Genomic DNA, 26,517 nt, shown 5'->3' on the forward strand with positions numbered 1-26,517 from the left:
CCTTCAGAAATACTCATAAGAGGCAGGGGAAAAAAAAGAGAAAAAAAAAAGAGAGAGAAAATTAATCTGGTATAATTTTTATTCCCTGGGAAGTACTTTTTTTTCCTCCTTAAAGATGACCACTTAATTTACAAATTTTGAGAGTTATGATCTTTGGTACAAGAAATTAGTTTGTAGGTAGACTTAGAGCAACAAAGACACATGGGACAAGTTTCACGGTTATATTAAAAGATCACTATTTTCTAAAATATTTTGTTGTTCATGAGTAGCAAATTTACTCTCCATGCACATTTTATCAGATAGCACAAAGGAACTAAGAGAATGTAATCAAATTTGAAACCAAGCATCACTGATACCAACCATATTACAAGACTTTCTTCACAGTGCTTATGAAGATACAAGTGGTGAAATGCACTGCAAAAGGACAGTCTGGAACAACAGCGGTGGCTTCTAAGTGAAAAGCTAAGTCTGGGGAGGTCATTAAAAAGTAGAAGAAAAACAACAAGCATAGCTGTCTATTAAGCATATGTTATGATATATTTGATGCAATTTGATACTTGTGTTTCATTGGCTCAGGTTTGAAAGAAGGGAAATCTGGAAATTACATCAATTTTTAAAAGAACAAAAAAAGTTCGATCAAGCAGTCTGCCTAACCTTAAATACTCTTCCATGTATCTGTTAAAGATGTAGTTGATCTGAAATTTACAAAATCATGAATTTTGCTTTGTCATATTTTCTGGTTTTGCCCATTCTGTACCAGTAAAGATAGAAATATTTTCTTATTATTTTATGTATGTGTGAATAAGTAGATAACTGGTATCAAAATAGGGGAAGATTTTTATATATTCTCATGAAATTGCATATGCAGTTTGCTTTTAAATATTTTTGTATAAAAAATCTCCCACCTAATTATTAAGGGATTCACGTGGATTGAAGTGAGAAGATTCTTTAAAGGACAGATAAAGAAACAAGTAAATAGAAACAACATTAAGAAGAAATATCTAAAGGATATCTAACATTTGTAGTTATTGTTCATCAATTCTGTCTAGAAAAGAGAGAAACTGATTGCATGTGGAAATCTAAACAATTTGGTTAAGTATGAAATATTAACTGCTTAGCAGGCCAAGAGGAGAGCAATATAAAGCTTCAAAGCTAGAATAATGTTTGCAAGCATCTTGTCCTTATTCTACCAACAAATATTTTTTAAGGTCATTTGAATGTCAATTTAAATGAAAAAAAAACCCAACCAAAACCAAAAACCCCAAACACAAAAAACTCTGATTAACAGTAACTGGTTAGGTTAAAATAAGATTTTCTTAGATCTTTAACATGAAAATTTGTCATTTTTAGGGAAGAAATTTTTGTACAAATTGACACCTTAACTCTCAGGCTCCTCATTCATAAGCTCCTTCACCATTCCAGGATATCTTCTCCTTGAGTCATTGTATCTTGCTTACATTTCCCAGCTTTTTGCTGCATATGTCATGGTACCTTTTTTGCTCTGCTAGTGCATTCTACTCTCTGCATAACTCCCTTCTGTTAATAACAATGCTACTCCTGTGCAGCAAGAACCTACAATCTCTTCTTCGAAATGCTTTTAAACTCACCTATTGCACAGCTGTCACTAAAAGGCATAATCTCATTGCAAACATTGAACTGCCATTTACTGCAATGTTTGACAATTCTTTGAGCTATTAATTCTAAAGTGGACAGTTTTATAGTTTTGTGATTCACTGGGAATAAAATTAAATTGCACAAGGAAACCGAAGAGCCAAACAAACAAAACTTTTCTGTTTCTCAGTTTCTCCACTAAAATTTGAAATTACTTGGTTTTATTGTCTTGATTCTCTTCTGTGACCTAGTGATTATAATCAGCTATCGAGCCTACTTGACTACGGTCTACAGCAATGGTGCTCCAGGTTCTTCATTACTAGCCTTTCCAGGACAACTTCAATGTGTCTCCCACCATGCTGAAAGAGTACATCTTCTGATGAGTAATAAACTCTCAACCCCTGTTTATAAGCCTTAGTCAGGAATCCATCAATCCTAGTAGTGCTGAATCCATCAGTCATAGTAATGCTGCTTGTATATTTTCCAAACAGTGAACTAATGAAGTTTGGCCTATAGCAATGAAAAAGGAGTTCTATAAAAATGAATACCAAGGTAGATGCTCCTTAATAAATAAGCAAATCCCTCCTCTGCCAGCTGCTTTCTAGTTTGAGAAGGAACTGGTTTGTGGACACTAGCATAAAAAAGTAGTACATAAATCATATACAGTTGACTAAATCACTAAGGTTGCACCCTAAGCACTTTTTTTTGTATGAAGAGAAGTAATTTCTGCTATAATGCTAGTGTTTCAGTCATATGTGATTCTTATTCTTCAAGTTTACTTGAAATAACTTTTTTCAGTCTAGCATAGTTTCCTGTCCTTTTTTTTTTTTTAAATATCAAAATGAAGACTAATATAATGCAGTACTCTGTATGAGAAAGAACACAGTAATGCTACATTTGGAAATTGAATCTACAGTTTCTTTTTGTCCAGTTCCCTTCCTTCCTCCCTATTCACCCCCCAGTCCCAGTTACAGTAAACTGTTTATTGTCAGGTATAAAATAACACAGTTAGTGTTTATGGCTTAAATATAAATTTGAGTGAGTTATAACATCAATAAAAGTTTAGAAATTCACACTTAAATACATTAGGGTTTACATAAAACCTGAAAAATAACTTTGCAAGATACCATTGGAAGAATGTTCCCAGAACTGTTTGGTATTGTTATCTTTGTATTGTTGAATCCTGTTTGATAAAACCATGAGAGAAATACTTTTTTTTTTTTTTAATGTTAATTCTTTTTATACACAGTAGTTTTGGTGGAGGAAGGGCAGGGATTTTTTTTTTTTTTTTAAGTTTTCTGGAAATTCCTAAGACATTTATCTAATTTTAAAACTTCAGTACAATTGAACCATTGAGACTGCTCCATATGAATTTTGTGACTCACAAAAGTAATGAGAAAAGTAACATTAGTTTTAGAAGTAAAACATTGCTTCTGTTTGTGATTCTGCATTTAGTGGACTTTCTGTTTCAGCTTCCATTATAAACCGTATTTGTAGAGGTTTAAGAACTTGACTAAAAAAAATTTGCTTTGGGTGAAAAACTAACATTGAAGCTATAGTGCTTGGAATGAAGTTGCCTTTTCCCCCCAAATTTTGAAAAGGAAAAAGAAAACTTTGTGGGCATTAATTCTGTATTAGCTCAGGATGTTATTTAGTGTTTCTATAACTCAAAAAGATATTTATGAACATTAATTTTTTTGTTTATTTTACTACTTGAAGGATTTCTTCCTGTTTCACTCAGTATGTTGAATAATCATCGGTAGCAATGCAAGTTCCAGTCATAAATCAAGAAAATGACAGATTTTAGTCTTAAGGAGTTGCCTAGCTGTTAAAAGACTGGAATAAGAGTTGTCTTTTCTTCACTAGATACATGTTTGGTACTGCAAACAAATGTTTTCTGGAGAATCAAGGGTAGAGTATGATCCTCACAGAGCTGTCTTTGCAGTTGCATTATTGCAGTGTTACTGACCAATGCTCTTAATATGCTGAGCAGTCTTTACATGTTGGGGATGATCTGTTTTTGAAACTGGTGTAAAAATGTCCAAAGTTGGGTTTGATCATCTTTGGACATCTTGGGAGGCAAAGGCAGATCCTAACTCGTTGTTCACTTACAGCACAAGGATCTAGCCCTTTTCATTGTTCAGCTGAAACAGTCTGGATTTGCTCTCCAGCCTGAAGTGCAAACAGATGAGTAAGTCAGGAGAGGAAGAGAAAGGCAGCTTTTGAACTTGACCTGTATCCTTCCATGAACTATTTTCCCTCTCCTCTTAAGTTTATTTGTCTGTGTTTGATGACCCAAGAATGTGGATCATCCTGCTGGCAGGAAATACAAACCACTCATAGGTATATGCTACAGAAATGACATTGTGCGGGTAAAACTAGTGTCATACATTTTTATTAAAACAGTGTCCATGATCTCTTTCTTAGTAAATCCTCATGGAATTCTTTTAGTTTGTTTCTTCCCAGAGAAGTTAACCATGAGTTATCATTGGAGGGTTACATGCTAGAATGAATATCAAATTCATAACATATTAAAAATATTTCATATTGATTTTATTTTCTATTTCTATTTTCTAATTTTCTATTGATTTTAAAGGAATAACCTTTATAGCAACATTTTTGAAGTTTAAAATTCATGATTGTTATGGATTTACTTATTGATTTAGTTGCTGACCTTCAAAATATCATTAAAAAGAGTTCTGTTAGGAGGGTAATATTCTGCAGTAATCAAGGTGTCATTTGGGTTGGCTTTTTACTGTTATTAAAGGGTTTTTTTAAAGTTTTAACTTAGCAGTCTAATCTTTTTATACATGACACTGCCATCAAGTGACTATTGAGTAAAACCTCTGTGTTATCCATCTTTAATTTAAATGTTTGTCTTGTTTTTTATTAAGAGCTTGGCTTGGAAAGAGGAAATATCCTATACTTGCTAACTGACAGAAACAAATTCAGTTTATTGCTCTCTGGACCAGATTTGTGAAGGTTGATGCTCGAAGATGCTTTGAAAGGTGCTTTAAAAGAATGGGATTTCAGTGACATCAAATTTTGTTGGCATTTATTTTTTCATCAGCTTCAACAGGCATTAGAAACCTCCCTGGTCACCTTGTGAACTATTCTGAGTGTCCACGTGCCATTTCAGGCATCTTAATATGCAAGTAAATCTTCCCTTTTAATGTCTCATTTTAATCCATTCTACCAGAACTCGACAATATAGATGTAGTCTATAGACTTGGGCAAGGATTTTAAGATGCTGAATCTAAGAGGCCAGAATTAACATGGATCCTAAACTTCAAGAAATTTTCCCTTGAATCAAGAAGCTCATGAATAAATAAAACCATATATTTATGACAGCCCAACAACTGTGTCTTTTAAAGTAGACAAAACCTTAAGATTTTCAGTTTTCAGGGAGGTAAAGCCAACAGCCCAGCGCCAAATGACCATTTGCAGTTCCTCACAACCCAAATATTAGCATTCATCAACAACTCTCAGTTCACTTCCAGCAGTATGGGGCTGTTAACCAATTTTACGCAAATAATGATAAACATCCCCATTTTCCTGAAGATCATTTGCCTTCTTTCACCCTCTAGAAATGATAATAGAAAATCATGTGCACATTTGCATTTGTATTTACTGTGTTTGAATTAAAGCTGCAAACAGCTCTGATTCACTAATAACTGATGAAAGTGTCTCATTATTGAGCTACAAAACCTTCAACAAATTAATGGAAATTGCAAATCACCTTGAAAATTGCAGGCTCTTTAGTCCTATATTGAGTGCTGAGAAAACTGCATAAATAGCCCTGTTGCTTAACTCTTTTGAAAAAATAGCTTTCTTATTACATTTTTTAAAAAGCGTGGCTTACTAATTAAGGCATGGCTAAACAACATCTTCATTTTTTTTGCTGTGTTTTGTTTTTTGTACATGAACATTATACACTACGTTACTATTTTTGCTTCCTTCCCTTTTATATAATATTTAGAATCATAGACTCTCTGCCTCTGATGCTAAGCAAATATTTTGGGCACTTTTCTCTCATGCCCCAAATTACAATACAAGTTTCAGCATGTGCTGGTTCTTTTCTGTAGTGAGATAATGAATTTTTAAATATATACACCTGCGTTGTTTTCCTTCAAAATTGCAGCTTAATTAGAAGAAAATATTTCATGAAAAGCAAAAAACCCACACTATGTATTTGTTTGATTTTTACTGTTTCTACATAACTCTGAATCCAAAACTAGTGCATGTGACTTGTCATGAAGAAAGATGTATGGAACTGATCTCCAGCTGGTATAAAATTTCATAGCCTCATTGTCATGGAAATCCACTCTAGCAGAGTATCAGCTGCATTTCTCTAAAAGGTAGAGTGATTTCTACAAAGTGCTAGATTCTCTTACATCCCACAATTCCACGTTACAGCTGCATCTCTGAGGTAAACGTGATTGCTATAAAGAAACATATTTCAGCTTAACATAGATTCGAAATAAAAATCACCGGTTTGTAATTTTGTCCATTTTTGCTAATGTCTGAGTCATCATTAAGCTTGTGATGAGTAATTTATTACAGTTTTCTGTATTCAGCAGATTTAAAAAAAAAAAATTAAGGCACAGCAGACAATCTTTTTACATGTAAAGCTTCATATAGGATTTGTGCTAGTGCAGTGTAACTATAGAGGAACAGAATTTGCACTCAAAGACATTTTTCTGCTATATTTGAAGTCACTTTGCTTATAGGAGTACTGAAAGCATTTTGTGCTGCCACGCCCTCTAGGTATTATTGCTAAGAGAAGTTCCAAAATTTAACAAAATCTGTGAATCTCCAGTCACACAACTGCTGCTATTAGTTGGCAGGTGCCTTTTACTAGAAAAGCTCTTCTATGATTTTCCAGATTGGTTTCTTTCTAGGGCTGAATAACCTGTGAGATGTCCATCATTAGTTCTGTCCAACAATGGAGCTTGAAGTAGTGAAGAATTGAAGTTTCTGTTTGTCCTGCTCCATGGTTACAGGCTTGATGAGCGAAGAAAAAGAAGTCCATTTCATTTTCTCTTCCTCTTTTTATTCCTTCTAACCTATCACCTTCTGTTTTTCCTTTGGTACTTTCTTGGTATTATTATTAATGTATCCACAATTCTTGCTCGTTACTTTCATTCTACTCCACCACCCCAATTTAGGTCCTTTTACCCATGAGCACAGTACTGATGTTTGATAGCATCTTGCTAGTCTTTCACACCAAATGATGAAAGATCAAGTATTACTCCTTCTTATTTCAGCTTCTTCATGTCCAAACTATGGATACTCAAATACTCCCCCCAAAAGCTATGAAAACATTAATATTCTTCTATTTGAAGCCCAGAAAACAGTTTTGTTTCCTTCTGTTTCTTTGTCCTCTCTCGTGCTGCTTTGTTCTCCCTGCTGCTCAGTCAGTTGAGGAATGGATACTTAATGCTTTTAAAACACTGTTTAACTGAAGAAAATGAGTCAGCTTGCTATCCAGCTCTTTGCATGGACTTGTCATTGTTTTGAAGTAGTGTTTGTTTAATACGCTAAGCATATGTAGAAACCACAGGCACCTAGAGGTGCCAACATTTTCAGCATCAAGTTGAGTGCAGGTGAATTCAAACTGATCATAGTTTGTTGTCTATCTCCTCTTCTTACTTTTTTTTTTAGAGGACACAATGTTCGAGAAAGTTTTGGCATGTACTGAAGTTTGTTGAACCCATTCCTCGAATATTTGCTCTTTAAATATTGTGATGTTGTAGGGATCATTACATACCAAGTTTCTACATTACAAATATACACAGAGTAATAAACACAAACTATATGTTTGATTGTTCATGGTGCTTGATTACTCATGAGACTAAGGTAATAAGCATGTGTTCCCCATCAGTACTTGCATACAGCTCTCAAATACTAATGGAAACTATATGTATTAAGCAGATGGGACAGACCACACTCACAACTTGAAAAAGATTTCTGCTTTGCAAGGCCTTCTCCCTAAGGGAATTCCAGTTTTCTGGGTTTCATGTTGGAATGGTAATTTAACTTCGTATAGTGTAAATGTAAGCCAACTTGTGATGATGTGACTAACTGAAAATTACTTTTCATAGCTGCTACTTTTTTCAGCTGGGATGCAGAAGTTGCCTTCAATTAAACTTGAAACTTCTTCAGTGACAGTAAAGTGCTGTCTAAAATAACTAATAAAATACATCTGGAATTGGAATAAAAGCTGGTTTTAGACATAAGGCGGCATTGTATCAAAAAGGTAGTCTCTATGCAGAGGTTAACGTTTGTATGAATAACTGAAATGTATTGAATAAGACCTACCTAATTTAATCTATGCAAGATACGGTATTTCATGGAACTTTCACTTGACAGTGGCAGTCATGAAAATGTAGAACATCAAAATAGTGTGAAAAAAACTTAAGTACATTTTCGAACATAGCATTTTTTGTTGTTGTTTTGATGAAAAAAATTATCAAATATGTTGCTTTCCTCTACTTTCTGTTGTTGTAAAAATCTACTCTGCTGTATCACAGACCCTTAACCAAAACCATGTAATATTATGATTTTTTACCTAACATAGTCAAGAGGCTGTCTGTAGCTGATGGTCTTTTCTCTTGGGCCTTCATAGATGTGCAATAATAGGAGATAATAACTAAGCTTCATTATCTATTGCTTCTTTGTTTAGGTAGTTGCTTGACTGACAAGGATAAAGCATCCTAAAGATGTTCCTTTTGTGTCTTATATTGGGTTTGAAAGGAGAAAACTCTAGACAGCCAGTTTTGCATGAAGGATACAATAATAGTATTGTATATGTTATTTCAGTTGAATGTTATGTTTTGTCTACAGGCAATTTATAGGTGGATTTATAATACACAAATAAAGGCTTTCATTTCCAAACCTTCTGGTGTAATAGTTTTGAAACCCAGCTATTTTGGTGTAAGATGCACAAAGGTCTGAAGAATTTCTCCCATATTGCCAGGTTTAGTTTTGGTTGTGTCTAAGTGCATAGCAATGGAAATGACTGCTGAGCAGGTTTCTGAAATCATCAATGTATCCAAATCCCACCTGCCTCTTTTTTCCTCTCCAGAGCTCTTTGAAAAGAACCCAAGGCACAGATTTTTAGTCTCCTGGTGTAGCTGGTAGGCTCTTCTGCTTGACATTAATAGTCAATGCCATCATGATTCCTAAATGAGGCGATTTCAACTGTAAGTCATTAAAAGGTTGGTAAACACGCTATCCCCCAGACAAGAGTAATGCATGCATCTGTTCTGTGTCAGCTGTACTTAAACAGGTGAGACTGAAAAAACAGAAAGTGGTAACTTCTCTCCATTTTGGTTGTGTAGGGTCCTTGTTCTGTAAGAGAAATTTTTGTCTGAAAAGTTTATATTAAAAAGTGAAAATATTTAAAGAGTCAACACAGCGCTGACTTAAAGGCATATGCATTGGCAGAGTGATTGGTTATTTAAACTTTGCAGTGAAGCAGGTAGTTTAAAACTCTAGACGTTAGTGCTTAGGACTATCTTTGTGAAGCATGCAGTGAAAAACTGAATCTGCTGCCCTGTCTCTCCAATTTACATAAAACCAGCACTTCAACCAACCACAAATTTATTCTGGATATTCAATAGAGACTTGTTTAATATTTATTTCTACTGTAGATGAACATTACAGGCAATCAGAAATTGTAGTTCAGTTTACATTAATTTATGATGAAATGCTTTCTTTGATTCTTCAATCATTGCTGCAAAGGTGGATCTCAAACCATTTAGCAAGAATTAATAGTGTTCATATTAATATATTATTAATTACTGAAAAATTAATAAGAATATTATCTGCCACACTTTTAGAGACACTAGGATGTAGAGGACTGAAGTCTTGACAGGATAGATCCTTTCACATGCCTTTTGAGCCTTGTCAATTTATATCAGCTGAAATCTGGGACAGAGGAGGTTAAGTTATATACCTAAAGTTGCCCATTGAGCTAGGAGCAGGGTCAGAAATAAACACCAAGAATCCTGATTTCTAGTCACCTTGAACTGCTGTATCACATTCCTTCCTAGACTTGCTAGCATCTTGGTAGTATGCAATACTGTAAATAGAATTTGTTTGCCGTCCATCTCATTTTTATATTTAGTGCTAAGCATGAAACAGTTGTTAATGCTTGCTTAATGTGTGGAGGGGTGCATTACCAACAATCTTCTTCATTATTTTCTTTTTCTGGGTGTTTTTTCTTTCCTGATCCTCTTTAACCTCTTGTTAAAGAAAATAATAGAAAGTAAATCCATAGAAGATATTTACCCACAAAGGAAAAACTGGAATATGTCTCCCTTCTTCAGTAGTCAGAACTACAAAAGAGATTATGATGGTGGGAGAAGAGAGCTAACCTTGTGTATGAGGTCAGGGAAGGGATCTTATGTACCAATGCTGAATTTGACTGACAAAATAGCAGGATTATGTTTGAGGCGAGAACTGCCTTTTTTGTTTGGCAACACAATAGGATCCTCTTCCTTGGTGGATTCTCAGCACTACTCAGTATAATAACACGATAATTGGTCCCAAAGATGGAATAAGATTGGATGGTGGTCTCTGGGGGCCCAGTTGTGTTATATCTAATTTAATTATGTTTGATACTGACTTTTTAATACATATGGTAGCTATTTCCTTGGCTTGGAAGTAAGGCGTATATGCAAGCTTGATGTTTGCTTGGTCTCTGTTCTAAAAGCACACAAATTTATTCTTAGGAGAAACCCCAGCTATATCTGTCTCATGTCATGCTGTATTCTAATTCAAAACTAAAACTGATTTGTTCCAGAAGATGTCTTGAAGCATAAATATGTTGTGGCTTGTGGAAATGTGGGAGGTGTGATGGAAAGAGCAAATGTCTATAGATTGTACTTCAAAAAACCACTGCAACTTGCTACAGAAAAGGCATAGTAAGTTATTGCTGCCTTGGAGCAACAATCCACAGCAGGCATTTACCCCTTTGCATGGGACAATATAAACATTTTAGTGGATTTATGAGTATAAAGCAGCATCTGGAGATGATGAGATTGTGTAAGACTAATTTTAGAGTCTGAATTAAACTAATTCCATAGTTACAAAAGTCACTGCCATGTTCTATGCTCTTGTTTAAAAGATGTCTATGGACTATGGCAATACCAGATTTTCCCAACCAAATGGAAAAGAAAAGTCTAATGCACTACTGTTGGTAGGGGTATGGTGGGCACTGGCTTACTCAGAGGGTTATGAAAATCCCTCATGAAAGATATTTATGCAATCAAGTTTCTGAGGCAAGTTTCTTCTCAGCTGTTAGCATCTGGGTTCCATTTCACCATGAATAGGTGACTGTCTCTTGAATTTATTTATGTTTCTTACTTTTTAATAGAAAGTCTAGCATGTATTCCTGGTTGGGTGTGTGTGTTGGTTTCTTTGAGTTTCTTTTCTTTTTTTTTCCCTTGTATTTCACTACTGTCTTCCAGCTTAAATAAGCATATTATAAATTAAACATAGTAATAAAATTAGTGGTGATGTACTAATGGAGTAGGTAGGGAAATAAAGTTGTTTGAAGTCAGTTTTGGTTTTGGAAACCTAACTTCCTCACCTGAAGTATCTGAAATACTGAAATGCAGGTTTGTTCTATGTTTAATTTCTCTTTTTTCCTCTTTCCCCTAGTGATTCTTACTGGTGAAATGCTTCCAGCGTAGCAGTGATAGTTGGTGAAAGTTCAGATAGTAGAAGGCTCAGTAAGTGAACAAATGGACAGCATTGTAGGAGCTCAGAGTCTCCAATGACAGAGTGGTATATATGACTTGCAATGTTATGTCATAGTTTTGGCTATCGTCTCTTCCAGAAATGGCTGATGCACAAGTGGAAGCTGAAAGTTATTAATCACCTCACAGTGCTAGCTGCACAGTGTTCTACACACATCACTTTCTGGGACCCTATGGCAATATGCTTATGGCTTGGGGTTGAAAAGGATAAAATCCTGATTCCTTTGAAATCAATTAAGAGCTTTACAATTGACTTGAAGTGAGGAATCATTTGGTCATAAAGTAGTGGGCCAAAATTATGGTACTAAACATAGAAGAAATGAAGGTGAAGTCACTCTAATTGAATAGTTGAAACTAAAAAGCAAAACAAACAAACAAACAAAGCCTTTGGACGATATGTCCAGTATCCTTTCCACCAGCTCCCCAGCAAAACCAAGGTAGTTCATGACCAGTGAAGCCTACTTTCCTATGGATTAATTTCTTGAGGTTAATTGAACTTTGATATTTAAAACAGTGTGTGGGTCTGATGAAAGTTTTTACTGTGAAGTAATGAAGCAGTTAGAAGGCCTTTTTCTTCTACAGATTTTCCATATTTGCTCATAGGGATGCTGACAAAATTTCTCTCCTCTATTCATTTGACTTATATTTGATATGGGATAGAGATCTCAAAGCTACTGAGTTTCTCAAAAATACACCTAAAACCACTGATCTTAAATTTGATCAATAATGGCCAATGATTTGAAGATATTTTAGATGGCATAGATGCACACAGTGTAATCACATATACACTCAGCTCCCTAAACTCAAAATCAAGGTAAAAAGAATGAATGTGTTATTTCTAACAGAGAACCCCTTTTAGGAGCAACCAGAGATTTTCTACAACAGGAACTGTAAATATGCTTAGCTGTACTAATACTTCATTTATAAGATAATAAGAATTCTAAACAGTTTTCTAGAAGGAAAGAGATTTGTATTCATCAGCAAAACTCTACTGTTTACCTATTCCAGTGCTTCCCTATGTTTCTTCATGCATTGCCCAAGGCTGACAAAAGTTTGTTTAAAAGCAAAAGAAATGCCAGATACTACCTCCCTCTCCTGCAGCCACCCTGGAGCAATTATGACAAGAGTATTTAACTTTTACAAATCAACATGACGCTAAGAGAACCCACCCTCACAAATGAAAACAGGAATAAATTTTCAATTAGCTTTCCAAGAAGGAGAATGTTGCATGAGCTTTCTGCTAATTATACAGTATTTGAATGAAAAGCCTTTATGTTCTATCTTTAAGTGTATAGTCTTGTCTTTTTTATGTCAGTGTTTTAAGTGCCTATCCACCATGGTTTATCGGCATCCTGATCTTGTCCTGTCTTGGATAAGTTCCTTGCTGGCTTTGTTGAGAACAACATTGTTCCCTTCCTGTCATTCTCAAATTTTGTTACTAAATTCTTTGTCTGTTGATTTGGCCATATTACCTTCTTTTCTGCCCCAAGGAGCTGGCAAAGCTTCACTCCAGCCTATATTTTGTTTCTTATCTTGTACTGTTGTTCTTTTCTAGCCATGCTAAGTTCAGTGTTGTTAATGTCTTTCTAGACCTATCGCTGCAATATTGCCTTTCTTGTCTGGTGCAATGCGAGATATGAATTCACAGGGCGCACAGTCTCCTTGCTGAGGAGGACTCGCATTTTCTTTAGGGGGGCCTGCAAATTCATCTCATGATAAATGCTTGCTGTGCTCCTTAGAGAGAGAGGAGAGAGACTGTAAAAACTGTTAGCTTTGTCTCACCTGTCTGCCATTTTAAGATTTCAGACTTCTCAGGTGTATGTAACTGTCTTTCTTGTAACTTCCTCAGTGTAAATGTAATTGCACGTTCTTTCTTGGCGTTTTAGACATAATAGAGGTCTCCTCTTCCATTTCAGTTCTAATGTTAGATAGGAACATTGGGCATTTGTTGAGCTAGCCATTACTCGTTTCATTTGTAATCCTTATTCATTTTACGGTGGATTATTTAAAATCTTTTCCAGGATCTTTTCTTAAACTGTTAATATACTTGAGAACCAGTGAGAGGGGCAGGTAGTTAGTGAGATTTGATCTTGTGCAATATCAATGACTTCCACTGGTTTCTGGTAGCAGGCTGTTGAACAGCTCATGGAAGTCAGTTGGTGCACAACAGCCTAAGACAGAGCAACAGGCTCAGCATTCATGGTTTAGAGTTTTTTGTTTTGTTTTGTTTTATTTTATTTTCCATTTCTATTTTGGGTTTTTTTTCCCCCGTTATCCCTGTTGGGTATACGTACTGAATTTGAGATACACAGCAGTGCCTACTGAAGGCATTCAGATGTCAGGAGCCAGACCTTCCCCTTGTCATTTACTCCGTATCAAGATAAGTCACACACTTTTATATTAAATAAAAAAGGTTGGGTCCCCTCTCTATGCCTTTTGGTTTTCGGTGGAGGTATTCTGATTTTTCTACTGAACAAGGAAATTATCATCACATGCAGTTTTTGGGAATAGCCAGCAACCCTCCGTGGTGGGGTGAGAGGAAACAAAGTTTTGGCTTAAGTACTGTGGCTGAGTTTAGCTGTAAATGCTTCAAAACTGTAGGTGCTGTGTTGGACTGTGCTACACACCCAGTACTTTAGAAGCCTCCATTGGATTTTAACATATGTATGTGCTTTGTTTCTGTTGCTGCAACTTTTCTTTGGCTTTTTTTGAATTAGAAAAGACATGCAAACCTCCATGCCATATGCCTATTACTAATAATGCTTAGGTAGTTTTTCAGTCTCATATACTTTCATATGTAAATTGGCTATCGAAATCCACCCTCAGTTTTAACCTGTAATAACTTCATAGCTTACAGTGCAATTTGCACTGGTGTAATTTAGATCAGAATCTCGATGCATATGTAAATGTGTGCATGTACGCACATATGTAATGCCTGCTTTCTTACATATATATATACACACACACACTTTCATTTTACAGTTAAAAATGAGTGAGAGGGAGAATCTGTTGATTATTTTTATGCTGAACAATTTTAGAGCAACTAGGAAGAGGAAAATAAATAATTTGAGATTGTGGATGGATTTTGGAGTCATGCATGCACGTGCACTCCTTTACAGTGTATTCTGGTTCTTGTCAGTCCCAAGCAGTAACTTCTACCCTTTCACCTGACTTGCAATGCTGAAGTTTCTGCAAGCCTCAAATCTCATTTTTATTTCACTTTGGGGAAAATGGAGGCAGAGATGTTTAAAAAAAAAAAAAAAAAAAAAGAGAAAAGAAGAAAAAAAGGAAGAAAGAAACCCTCAAAACTGCAGCCCCCCAAGCCCCCACTTCTATACCACCCGTCCAAACATGGAACATATTTTAGCAGAAGTGCCCCAGCTCTATCATATGTGCTGTGCAGAGTCATCATGGCCATGGTGCATAGCTGAGAGCCGGAAAGCAAACAGCTGCTGTAGCCTGATTTGAGTTAAAATAGTGTCAGTGTTTAGTCTGGCGCAGTGCTTCAGGAGAGATTGGCAGCTGGGTCAAACAAAGTCATTCCATTGGCTCCCTTCCCAGTAAGCTTCTGCTAGTATTTAGGTACTAGTGCAGCCTAGGCCCCTTTTCTCAGGGATAGCCTAACATCTGACCGCACCCTCTTTGCTTTTTAAAAAATGCCGTTTCACTCTTTAAGATAAATCCTCTATTATACAATCTGCCACTAATTGTGTATTAAGACTGTTTTTCTCTCGAAAGCTGACGCATCCTGCTCTCAACATGGTGTAGAAAGCAGGCTGTTACAGTGCTGGATTAATAAAAGGGGCCTTTATGGTTTGTGAAAGAATATCTGTGCTTAGGCAGGAAACTTTTTGATCCACAGAAAAGCCAGACGACATCTAGGTAAGGCCGTGTATCAAATCTGCTTTTATGGGATAGTGGTGCAGCGAGTGCTGTTAATTGCGATTGCTTAATGTTTGCATGCACGTTTTGATAAGATTTTAGAAAGTTTAGGAACTAGCTGCTCCCACGTAGGGAGCTCTTTCTCTCCTCCCCCCTCCTCACTCCTCCTATGCCTTTAACGCTTGCAAAATCTTGTAATGAGCTGCTTAGTTTTCGCTGAAATACGTGCGGGCGCCTTGCTTCTTTTTGGAGAGGGGTTTCTTGCAGAGGCGCGCGGCAGAAAGTTCTGCTGTCGGACCCAAATGCTGTTAAAAGTGGAGTGGCTGGGGAGAATTTACAGGGAAAGCTTTCAACTGTTACAGACTGCCTGTGCAATCATTTAAAAGTAGTTGGAAACTGCTTTGAACTAACAAGGGTTTAATTACGGAAAAGTTTAATGTGGCGATGGAAGGAATATTAAGTAAGTTGTCTTTGTCTCATACTTTTTAATTTTAGTTGTTGCTTTAGCCTGTTGGGTCACATTTTTTGTCAGCGCTGAAGGCTGCCATGAATTGGTAATGAGGGCCCCTTTTGCACATGATTTTGGCACTTGGCCAAAATCAACTTCCCAACGGCAAGCTTTCTCTAAAAGAACCTGAAGCATTTTTTTGTGATTAGGAATCATGTCTGAAAGCTGCCACAACCAGTTGTGTAGGCATGTCAAAATGACTTTATACAGTATATGTGAAGTATTGGGGGGGGGGGCGGGTTGTCTGTTTTTTCCTCGTGTACCAAATTGTTGCTATTATCATTCTAAATTTCCGCAGCTTACGCACACCCAAAAAACAGGCTACAGGGAGCTAAGGCATAATGACAATCGTTGGTACCTTTGTATTTTTCAACATGCCAAAGCAGCCCTAATTGTCACATTTAAGCAGGATACAGTATTAGGGGTTGCTTAAAACACTTGTGGACGTAAAGCAGATGAATCTTTAAACTTTTAATCTCAGTCAATTATGCTCAGTGAACAGTAAGTAATGACATTTTTGAGAAGTTTCTTTGTTTGAATTGTGCAAGTGAAGCTTTTTGATATAATTATTTAAAAAATACATGCCTAGATCCGTTGGGGGGAAATTTGCAAGGAAAATCTTGGATGTGCCTTTGGATTTATCCTGATTCCTTGAAATCTGGGTATGGGTCTAATCTGTGAGACAGGGAGCAGGAGCCGGGTTGTCCTTTGTTGTTAAAAAGGGGGAAAAGGAGTTAGTCTAAACATTAATAAGGAGCTGTGAAAGTTCACGTTTCAAGTGTGCGCAGACTTTAGAAACTTGTGGAGATCATCAGTGCAATAAATGACTGATTATTCCTCGCTGATATTATATAAACAAGTCTGGCACTGTAAGTGAATACATTATTACTGTACACTTGAACGTTTTGTGAATTTAATCTGTATTTAACAAAGCAACTCAGCAATTGGAAATTAAGGACCTCCTATTACATGCTGTGTATACTCTACCCCAGAGTCTTTTCCATGTGCATTCAATGTAAAGACAAAATGCGTTAGGCAGCATTTTTGTTAGGCATTTTTATTTTACATAACAGCACTTGTGGCTATAGCTGAGGAGTCGCTTGTTCCTATATGTGTTGTTTACTTATAAGCAATACCATACTTCAGCAGCAATATCGATGTGGAACAGCCTTTTCGCACCTTCCCCTACCCCCTGCCCCCCAGCTTGATCCCTTTTGCAGTAGTTCCTGCTGTTAAAATGGGCTTTACAGGTATTGTCTTTCTTCTGTTAAACCATACTTTTTCTGTAAGGTGTTTGTGTGTGTGTATGTGTGTGTGTTTCCTTTATTACATAATGCAAGACATAACTAGATTGGGAAAAAACTCGAGCTTTATAGACTCTTCAGTATCTCTACTTTCATATAACTTGCCTGGGAGAGTTTATTCATTGTTACATTGCAGGAGACTGAGTTGCAATACTCGAAAGTCTCCTACGAGTTTAACTATAACACATTGTATTTACAATGAAAGAAAGCAGACAAGGTCAACATGATGAAAAAAAATAGACGGAGAACATTAGTAAAATAAACCAGATAGGACTTAATTGCATTTTTCTGAGATTTTTTAAAAAGTTTTACAATAGGGAAAAATACATCAAAGTTGAATCCTATTTTAATGTAAAGCATTGCCAGAAAATTACCATACTGGGTGCAAAAGTAAATGTGATAGTAGAATTATCACAAATCATTATGGAATTTATTTGCTGGTGCATGGAATTAATTTCTCCTGAGTTACTAAATTAGGTACAGTTAATTTAAAATATGCATATAAACATGTAGTTACTGCAAAACTAACTTTCAAATGTTTTACTGTGATATTGCTAGTTTTACCTAGGTTTTACTGTGAAATAATGAACACATGCTAGTGCACTGCTTCTAGAGGTTTTCATTTCTGTTTTGGTTGGTAAAGGGTTGTGTTATAAATCACAGCAAGTTACGCTCCAAAAACTTTGTGAGCAGTTTCTAAATCCAGAGTCAAATTTTGTCTGATAGCATGCTTGAAGTGTAAAATCTAATATATAAAGTAACAGAGAGTTTTGCCTAAAAACTTAAAACATTATAAATTTGGCTTTTGATTGCAGACACTAAATTAACATTTTCCTTCATCAAGAAATCTATTGTCTGTATGGAGATACAAAGAAGTCATGTTTCCATCAGATAAATCAGCATTCTGTATTCAGAAGTATAAAGTTTAAAATGTATAGATACTGTATTCTTTTTTAAAATCCCAAACCAGTAGATTAATGTGTCTTCTTTATAGTTAGGTTGATAAATAACTGGTTAGTTACTTTTCCTGAGACTACAAAAGGTGAAGGATATTAAGTATTCTCCAGTACGCCATTTTTATTTTTAACAGCCCTCAGCAGTAACATGTCTCTAATCTTTCTACTTGGAGGGCTTTATGTTTTCTATTTGTTTGCAAACATATCATGAAAGAGTGCAATTATAAAGCTTAACTTTAATGTAATTTTGTATCCTAGATTTTACTTCACAGAACTGTTGAACTCCCAGTTACCCATTTAAGTGCAGTAAACCAATTTATTCTCCATTCAAAATACAAATTCTTGCTTTGTAGTTGGCATTTTTAATGACTGTTAGACATTAATATTTCATGTTTTAGTAGTGCAGTGTAAGTGGTGCATATGGTTATACAGTTGAATAAAAGTTACAAATGTATTTATAAAATACTTATATGAAAAAAAAAGAACACTTTCAGTTTATCGAGAAAACATGAGGTCTTGTAAAAATAGCTTTATTCCTCAATAGATTCTACTGTGTGTTTTAAAACTTTAGAAATTAAAACAGACCTGTTTTGTTTTGTCTTGTGGAGGGTTTTTTAGCAAGCATTTAATTCATATAAACTAAGCACTTTGTTCTATGTGTTCTAAATTCCAGCAATGAGATAAATAAATTGCTGGATTGGATGGAACATAATTATTGAATTTTGGCAGAACTTCAGTGAACTCTGCCATGAAAGATTAATGTACACAGTGCACTCTTAGATTCTAAAGTAACGGAGTAAGATAAGGGGAGTGCATAACAGGCTCCAACCTCTGTGGTTTAGAGAAAATAGAAAACGATGGGCAAATGTTAACTTTTGGTATAAACTGCTAATGATAATGTTTTGTCATCTGGGTGATAAAACCTACAGGAGGGAGACAAGAAAATCCAATTTAACACAAATTCTCTCCATTTCTTTCTTGCTTTGCTTCCCATTTTTCTATATTAGAATAGCCACGATTGCTCTGTATCCTTACAAAAAGGAGAATGTAGCAGGTAGACTACTTGCAGTATCCAGTAATGTAATGTCCTAATGAAATCCCTCCATATCAGCATGTCATATGTGATTTTTCACTACGGTTATGATTTTGGCTTGTGATTATGCTACGGTGTTTTCAGAATACAAGTAAAATTGCACTGGCTGGATGAAGGCTACATGTAGTCATAGTAGTATTTGTTATTACTCCCTCTGTCTTCTTTCTCTACCAAACCTTGATAGTTTAAAACATTTGCTTCGATTGACAAATTGTGGTTATAATCACAAAATCATATTCCTCATGGCTTTTAAATAATTACTGCACCCAAATAATGTTTTTAATTGAAAACAAAGATGCATTTTCCTGCCAGTCAACAAGCTCCCTTGGCAGGACCAATAAGATTGTAAAGACTTTTTAGTATTTTCAGTCAGTTTGCTACAGGAGAGAACGGGCACGACATCAACCCTGCTTTGGGGAAAACGTCTGTGGCTTTGTCAGCGGTACCCTGCTCCCGGGAGTAATCCTTCTGCCTGCTCAGCCTCCCCGGCACCCTGTACCTAAGCCCAGGAGTTTTCCCTTCTGCAGATGTGTGCAGCCCCGAGCACCAGCCCCTGGCCCTGGAACTGGTTTCCAGTGGGTCTCAGGGACGGCGGCACGATGGGCAGGCTCCAGCATGGCTGCAGGTGTGCTAACTAGCTAGTTATGGGGGTATGGCTCTGGTGCACCCAAAATGCCTGGAATCAGAGGGACTTAGGCAGGGAGGATGCATCCATGGTGGTTTTTTCTTCTCTGTTTGTTTGCCTCTTGCTTCCAGACCGTTAACCTGCTGCTAAGGCCGAGTGCGTTCAGCTCAGTGTTTTAAAATGGCAGGTATCCAGGATCTTGGATATATTTCATGACTTCAAAGACATTTCTGCTCTCCTTCCCAGTCACATCCTTAAGCTCATGATGACAGTGTTACGAGTGGGATAGTTAAAGAGGTATAAGGGCAAGGGGCTGATCTAGGGCCCATTGCAATCAGCAGAGAATCCCCCTGACTTTGCGGATCTTTGGATCCAGCACCCTGTGACCTGGCTGCTCCGGGATGCCAAAAGCTGCCTCTTCCCCCTTAGTTCCTGGTGGCACTAGTGCGACTGGCATTGCCTTCTTCCTCAAGCAGTTTCGTTGTCTTCATTGGCACTCCTCAAAGAGGACAGTTTACTGAGTAAAAGGCTTGAACATGCCTTCCTTGTGTTGTAAAGAATCAGATGTCCGAGTGCTTATTTTGCCCATTTGCAGTCTTTTCCCTCGTCCTTCTCTCATTGTAAAAATGACTTTTGTGGCTGACCTTGATTATATCAATTTGTATCACCATTTCAGGCAGAGTTCAGAAAGTGCAGCTACCTGTCTTCTAGTGTATCCCTATTTAAATACTGCATTAGATAGTGTATGTCCAAGATGAAATGAATTTACATTCTAGGTCTATTATTTTGATAATTAGACATAATTTTCTTTCAGTAAGGTTGATTTCAGGATACCTTCATCTTCAAACAAAAAAAGTATATTTTTATGTTTTGTAGTATACCGTAGAGTGCTTCAATCTTTGTTTGCTCTGTAAGTGTATTTAGTTGGAAAACCTTTAACAGGTTATATTCAGTGTGTGCCTGTATTTCTTTTTCTTTTAGGTTTAAGCAATTCACAGAAATAAACATTTTTTTTTAGCCATCTAAAATTGTTACCACAGATAACAAAAGAATAGGAGGAGGAATATTATGCCTTCTTTGCATGGATAATAAATGCATTTGCAATGTGAAATCAAGTTATGCTTTTACAGCAGCAGGGTTATGGACTGTTAACATATTCAATGTCTTAACATATTATGAACATCTTTGCAAAAGTTATATATACGACCCAGCGAACACCCCCTACGTTATTTTAATGCATAATAGTTGGGTGAATGTTTAAATGTCTACCAGGTGTCACATGGGAGGCTCTGAGATGACAAAAAAAGGTGGATTAAAGCAAATCTTACTGTTCCCTCTCTGCTGACCCGGAGAGTGCTGCCTGCCGCAGAAGCAGCAGCTCTCCTGGGTGGTGTGAGACAGCGGCACTGGGACGCTTCTGTGCCTCGGTGCGGCTGTGCGTAGCAGCGGGGGGAGAGCGGTGGGAGGGCAGGAGCAAAGCCAAGGTACTCACGACTGTACAGATCGGTTGTTGTTCTGCCTGGTAGAGAGGGAGCGTAGCGGCTGTCTCAGGATCCCGGGCTGAGGTCTGCTTTGAGTCTTTCTCAAAGCGGGACAAGTTTCTTTCAACTGCAATCCCAGAGCCCTTGGCAGCACGCAGTGAAGTTACATGGGCAGCACACTGGGAGAGGGCTCAGTCCTGTGAGGGATCCTCTGTGGCTTCATGAGTTACCGCAAAACTTAAGTCCTGAATTAAAGGCAGAAAATACAAGACAAGTGAATGTGGTTTTCAGATGTATAACAGTGTGGAAGCTTCTCTTTTGAGCACAGTAACTGATAAGCAGATTAAATTATGCTAAAGTGATGTTTGGGGGTTTTTTTAGTTACCTCAACATTGTATGGGTCAGCATAGCAAATTATCCTAAATATATAGTCTGTAAAATTGTGTACTTTACGTTTTGCAAATTTACACATACTGGTGTCCATTTCTGATGAGTCTGTCCCTGGGCATGCCAGGTCTCCCAAGGGCTGAACATTACAAATGCTCAACCTTTTCCTTCCACTACAACATACAAAATTTTGCGTGTCAACTTTACACTCTTCCAAAATATTGTAAGAGTGTTGTAAAGAAGAAAAGGATTCCACAGACGTCTGAAATATCTTTTCTTTTTTGTCCGAAATGAGGAACAGTGATGTAAAAAAACTGTTACATTTGGGTGGGGCGGGGGGGAGTAGGGGAGGAAGGTTAGTTTAGAAAACCCAACCTAGTCATGTAACTCACAATGTTCACAACCTATGAAAATATTTATGACAGAATTGAAATACTGTTAGGCTGACAAATCACAGTTGAAATTGCTTTTTGTAATCTCAGAGCATGGCTGAAGAAACAGAGTATTTGACTATAATACTCCTGTATTAATAGTAGGAAAGAAACAATTATTTGAAAGGAATTCCAAATACTTACAAGGTATCTTATTTGGGGGCATACATTAGTTTGCTAAATTCCAATTCCCAGACTGGTAATCATGATTGTTAATGTATATCTTTTATGACTTTCAGAACAAGAGAAGCCAACTTTAGGAGCATGCATATTGTGATATCCTCAGCGGTAAGTACCCTATCTGCAATCAAGTTTATTACATTTTTGTAGAGTAGAGGCCTTTTCAAGACCACACTTGCTGCAGCTTAGTCACACAACAGCTTCAAATGTCATTCTGGAATAATAGGGTAGTAATGTGATATACTCTATAATGAAAATCAGTGTAAAACACAGGTGGTTGCTAGCATTTGTGTGGTCAGATATAAAAGCTTCACTATGGGTACAAGCTACTGCTTTCCCACTTGAGGAAAGTATAATTAAAAGTGGTTTCCAGATGTGCTGGCACACATCTGCCACTTTAAAAAGTGAATTTTGCAAATACAAACTGAACTGTGTTGCATTCATCATTATAAAGCTGTTGATGGGTTTTCAGGTAATAAAAAGGTTGGAAGCATCAACACCACTGCTGTAAAACTGAGGTGTCTTTAGCAAACAGACAGTAGCATTTTATGTTCGTATTGTGTTCTTAGGATTTTCTGTGAGTAGTTCATAGCTGAGCTGTGGCAAATATGCAAAATCTATCTGGACAAAAATTAACATTTATTTCATGAAAATATGAGAGGTGATTCCTTGCTAGCAATTTTATTTGCTACCAGAAAAATGCAGCAAATTTGGGCTTGTTTGTTTGTTTTCAGTGCAGTGAAATAAATGCTACCCTAAAACGTTAGATTTCAGTTCCTTTATCCTAATTTTCAAGATGAGTAAATAGTCAGAAAACAACAAAAATATAATGTGCTGAAAAATGACCTTTAATTTGTCTCAGAACAGAAAACAGAAGAAACTCTGTACTTACAGACTTACATAATGCATCCGTAGTTGAACTATCTGGAATAAAAAAATGAGAACAAAATTCAGAAAAGGTGCTAGGCTTTAAAATATTGTTGAGAGGAGATTACAGGTCTTTTGATTTAGCTAAATACATATTTTTAGGACAAACTGTTTGTCCTAATATCCACTTGAATTCGTTAGAACTAGTATTTCCTCTGGAAATGTTGTTGTTAAAATAAAATCCCTGTTTCAGAAGAAAGTTTTTGCAACTCTAGAAGTTTTACTTACTGCTGCTACTTGGAACTAGCACAAGGGAAGAATTCTGTTCCTGCTGTCTTCTTAATGACACTTTTTCTAGCACTGCACCAATTACTGATACCTATGTCTTCCAGTTAATTTAAAAAAACAACGAAGGCTGGGATCTACTAGCCCGAGGGTCTTGGACTATTGACAAGGCCGCTAAATAATAAGATTTTTTAAGATACTATGTGTAATATTGACTGACCTCTGCCTATATTTCCTTTACTTCTGCAGATGTGACCGTAGCATTCCTTGTCAAGTGAGAGTCTAATCCTTAACGTCATATTTCAGGGAAATACTGACACTGAGTAAATTAAGTGTTTTCTGGGTGTTTCCTTTTAGTTGGACTTTTCCACATAGAAATTGCTTTTTCCATTTAAATCTGCCTTTCTTGACTAAGCAGAGTTGAAACCCTCTTTTGAAGTGTGTAAATATTGGGATACTTTGCAGAAGATTGAGCTAGAAAAACAGCTGCTCGGATCAAATATTTTTTAATATAAAAGTTAACATGTAGTCCGTACTTAAATTTTTAGATTAACTTCTCTGTATGAAACTTTGTACGTTGTTACAAAGGCATTGACAGATTCAGTGAGGGATTAAAAATGTAGCTTTGGTAGTAAAGATAGCAAGCTGTCCTATGTGTTCTTTTCTGTAATAACGTAACTTGGTAAGGTCCTAGTTCTGGTAAACGAGAGGCTTAAACATTTTCATGTCTCTAAGATAGAGGGTCCAGATCAGCACATGGCATCTGACATGTGCCCAGGGCATCTTGAGGATACAATGTAATAGATGACAATCAATAAGCAGGATATTAATAACTTTGCAGTGAAAATGCTGATTTCAGCAATATTGGCTGCTAGTACAGCAGACTTTTTTTTTACATTGGGTATATTATAAATGTTCTGTCTTCTAATTTGTGCTACCAGTGACTGTTTTACAAATATGTATTTACTAACACATGCACATACATTTAATATTAAATCACATTTAAATCACTGTTTGCCCAGAAGGTAGGATTTTAGCACCCAACTGTTATAAGTCTTTTTTTTTTTTCCTGGCAAAATGCCATTTGATATCAAACTTAGAAATGTCTACAAAAATACAGACATTCAGATGTGAAAATGTGCAGAATGAACACTACCTAGGCACTTAACTTAGTCTGTTGCAATTAAGACTTGTTAGTGGTCACTCCCCTGAACTGGCTATTCACATTAGAGTCCAACCCTGGGCGGACCCACAGCGTAGCTTGCAGTTTTGTACATCACCTTTGTATATAAAGGGTCAATTTTCAAAGAATCTCAGAGGGGTTAGACAAAATAAGTAGCATACTGAAAAAATAGATTTAAATAGTGGGGGCTTTGCGTCCTTAGTAACTGCAGAATTTTGAATGTTGATTAATCACACTCTTATTAGTTTAAAAGTAAAATGCTGACCTGACTGGGGGAGGTGTCAAAAGTCTTTTGGGGCTGTGCATCAAGGGATATAAAGAAGGCAGCTTATTGGATGGCAAAGATCTTGCCTTGACCGATAGACACAGAAGAAAACCCACCAAGGACATATCTCCCCCCAAGTGCAACAAACCTATGCAATGTACTTATAGCAACTTAGGCAGTACTCTTCTGTGGTATAAACCTCTACCAGACACTGAATATAATTTTATAAGAGGCCAGTGAGTTGATGGCTGTGAGTGGAGAAACTGTTATGTATATATGATACCATTGCTGCTATTTATTGCCAATTTTGCAAGGACATGCTCTTCTGAACATCTATATCCTTGGTTTTGGTAGTATTCCAGAGTTCAACAAGTGCAATGCACCCTAGTTCACCCAGAAAAAAATTTGAAAACCCCTGCTTTATATTGCAGTTTATCTCTATTCAGAACTTTTTTTGCCTTGGGCCTTGAGCTGCCGATTTTAATACTTTCTTGTAAATCAGGATCGTTGCCAGCATTTCTTATGTCTTCCAGATACCTATTCTTCACCCTAAGTTAAAGACTTGTGTCTGTGGCTTCACAATTAGTTACTAAAAGAAAATAGTCTATAATGTTAGAAATTGTTGACTAAGGCCTTGGGAAGAGTAAGCCACAGAAAAAGGAAGACTCTTTAATAATAAGACTATTTAAAAAAAAAATCCCTAATGATGAAAAAAATCAGGAAAAAAAAAAGAAAGATACATTCAAAATATTTCTAAAAAAAATTCTTCAAAATTTTTCATGAAATGACTTTACAGAACTTGAAGATGGATCAGAAATAATTATCATGTGTGTCAAGAATTTTTTGAACTTTCAGAACTTTCTCCTTTCTGAAATAGTAAAAAAAGATAAAATATCAATTACTTTATAAATAAAGGTCCGGGGGAAGGTGAATCAGCTCACCTTAATTATTTAATATCAATAATTTTGAAATATTTCATTTTGGTTTGTTTTTCTACATATCTATATTAGTCTTTGGGGGAAATAAAAAAAAAAAAAAAAAGTAATTTTAAACTTTAAACCAGAACTTTTTCATCTTGAAAATAGCTAAATGGGATATTTGAGCAATTTCAAAACACTGTCTGCTTTTTAAATAGCAAATGAATTGACACATTTCCTTGCAAATAACTTTGCTTTTAATGAACCAGCCTTTTCTGAGGGAAAATTGTCTAAAATATTTCCTGCTAACTGTATCACATGACAAACATATTATATATTTTGTACTTCTTTAATCTTTTTGCTTGTGGTTTTGTACAATGTGAAACCTTAACAAATTATCAATTTAAGCCTTGAGTTTTCTTGTTCCTTCTTAGAGAGAATGAAGTACATGATAGCAGAAATATATGGAAAATCTAGTTCAAAGGCTCTGGCTGTGGATAAGCCTCATATATTCATGTAAATAAGACCACTGAAACCACCAAAAGTTGTGTGCTTAGTGATTTACTCAAGGTCAGTATGTGTTACACCGTTATAAATAGACCATATATGAGACCTGCACACAGGTCGTTACGCTGCAAATAAGCTTGAATACAGCCATGCAGTAAGTTGCTGCCCTGAGCTTTCATCTCATTTAGATTTTCCCCCAGCGCCTGGGAAACATGTGCAGTACACGTCTGTAGCCAACACAGCGTTACTTACTGCAGCATGTCTAGCA

General features: G+C 36.3%; 1 long non-coding RNA gene across 4 annotated transcripts in view; it reads left to right on the top strand.

Moving 5' to 3' along the window:
• The window catches only part of LOC115343879, a 129,068-nt gene that overhangs the window by 8,589 nt on the left and 93,962 nt on the right, over positions 1 to 26,517 (top strand). Inside the window, exons 1-2 of one of the 4 annotated variants that reach the window (XR_003924313.2) lie at positions 14,393 to 15,260; positions 22,285 to 22,333. This is a non-coding gene — a long non-coding RNA (uncharacterized LOC115343879). The other 3 variants (XR_003924314.2, XR_003924315.2, XR_003924312.2) reach the window with 3 other exon arrangements.

This window comes from Aquila chrysaetos, chromosome 7 (genome assembly GCF_900496995.4).
Source record: "Aquila chrysaetos chrysaetos chromosome 7, bAquChr1.4, whole genome shotgun sequence".
NCBI lineage: Eukaryota > Metazoa > Chordata > Aves > Accipitriformes > Accipitridae > Aquila > Aquila chrysaetos.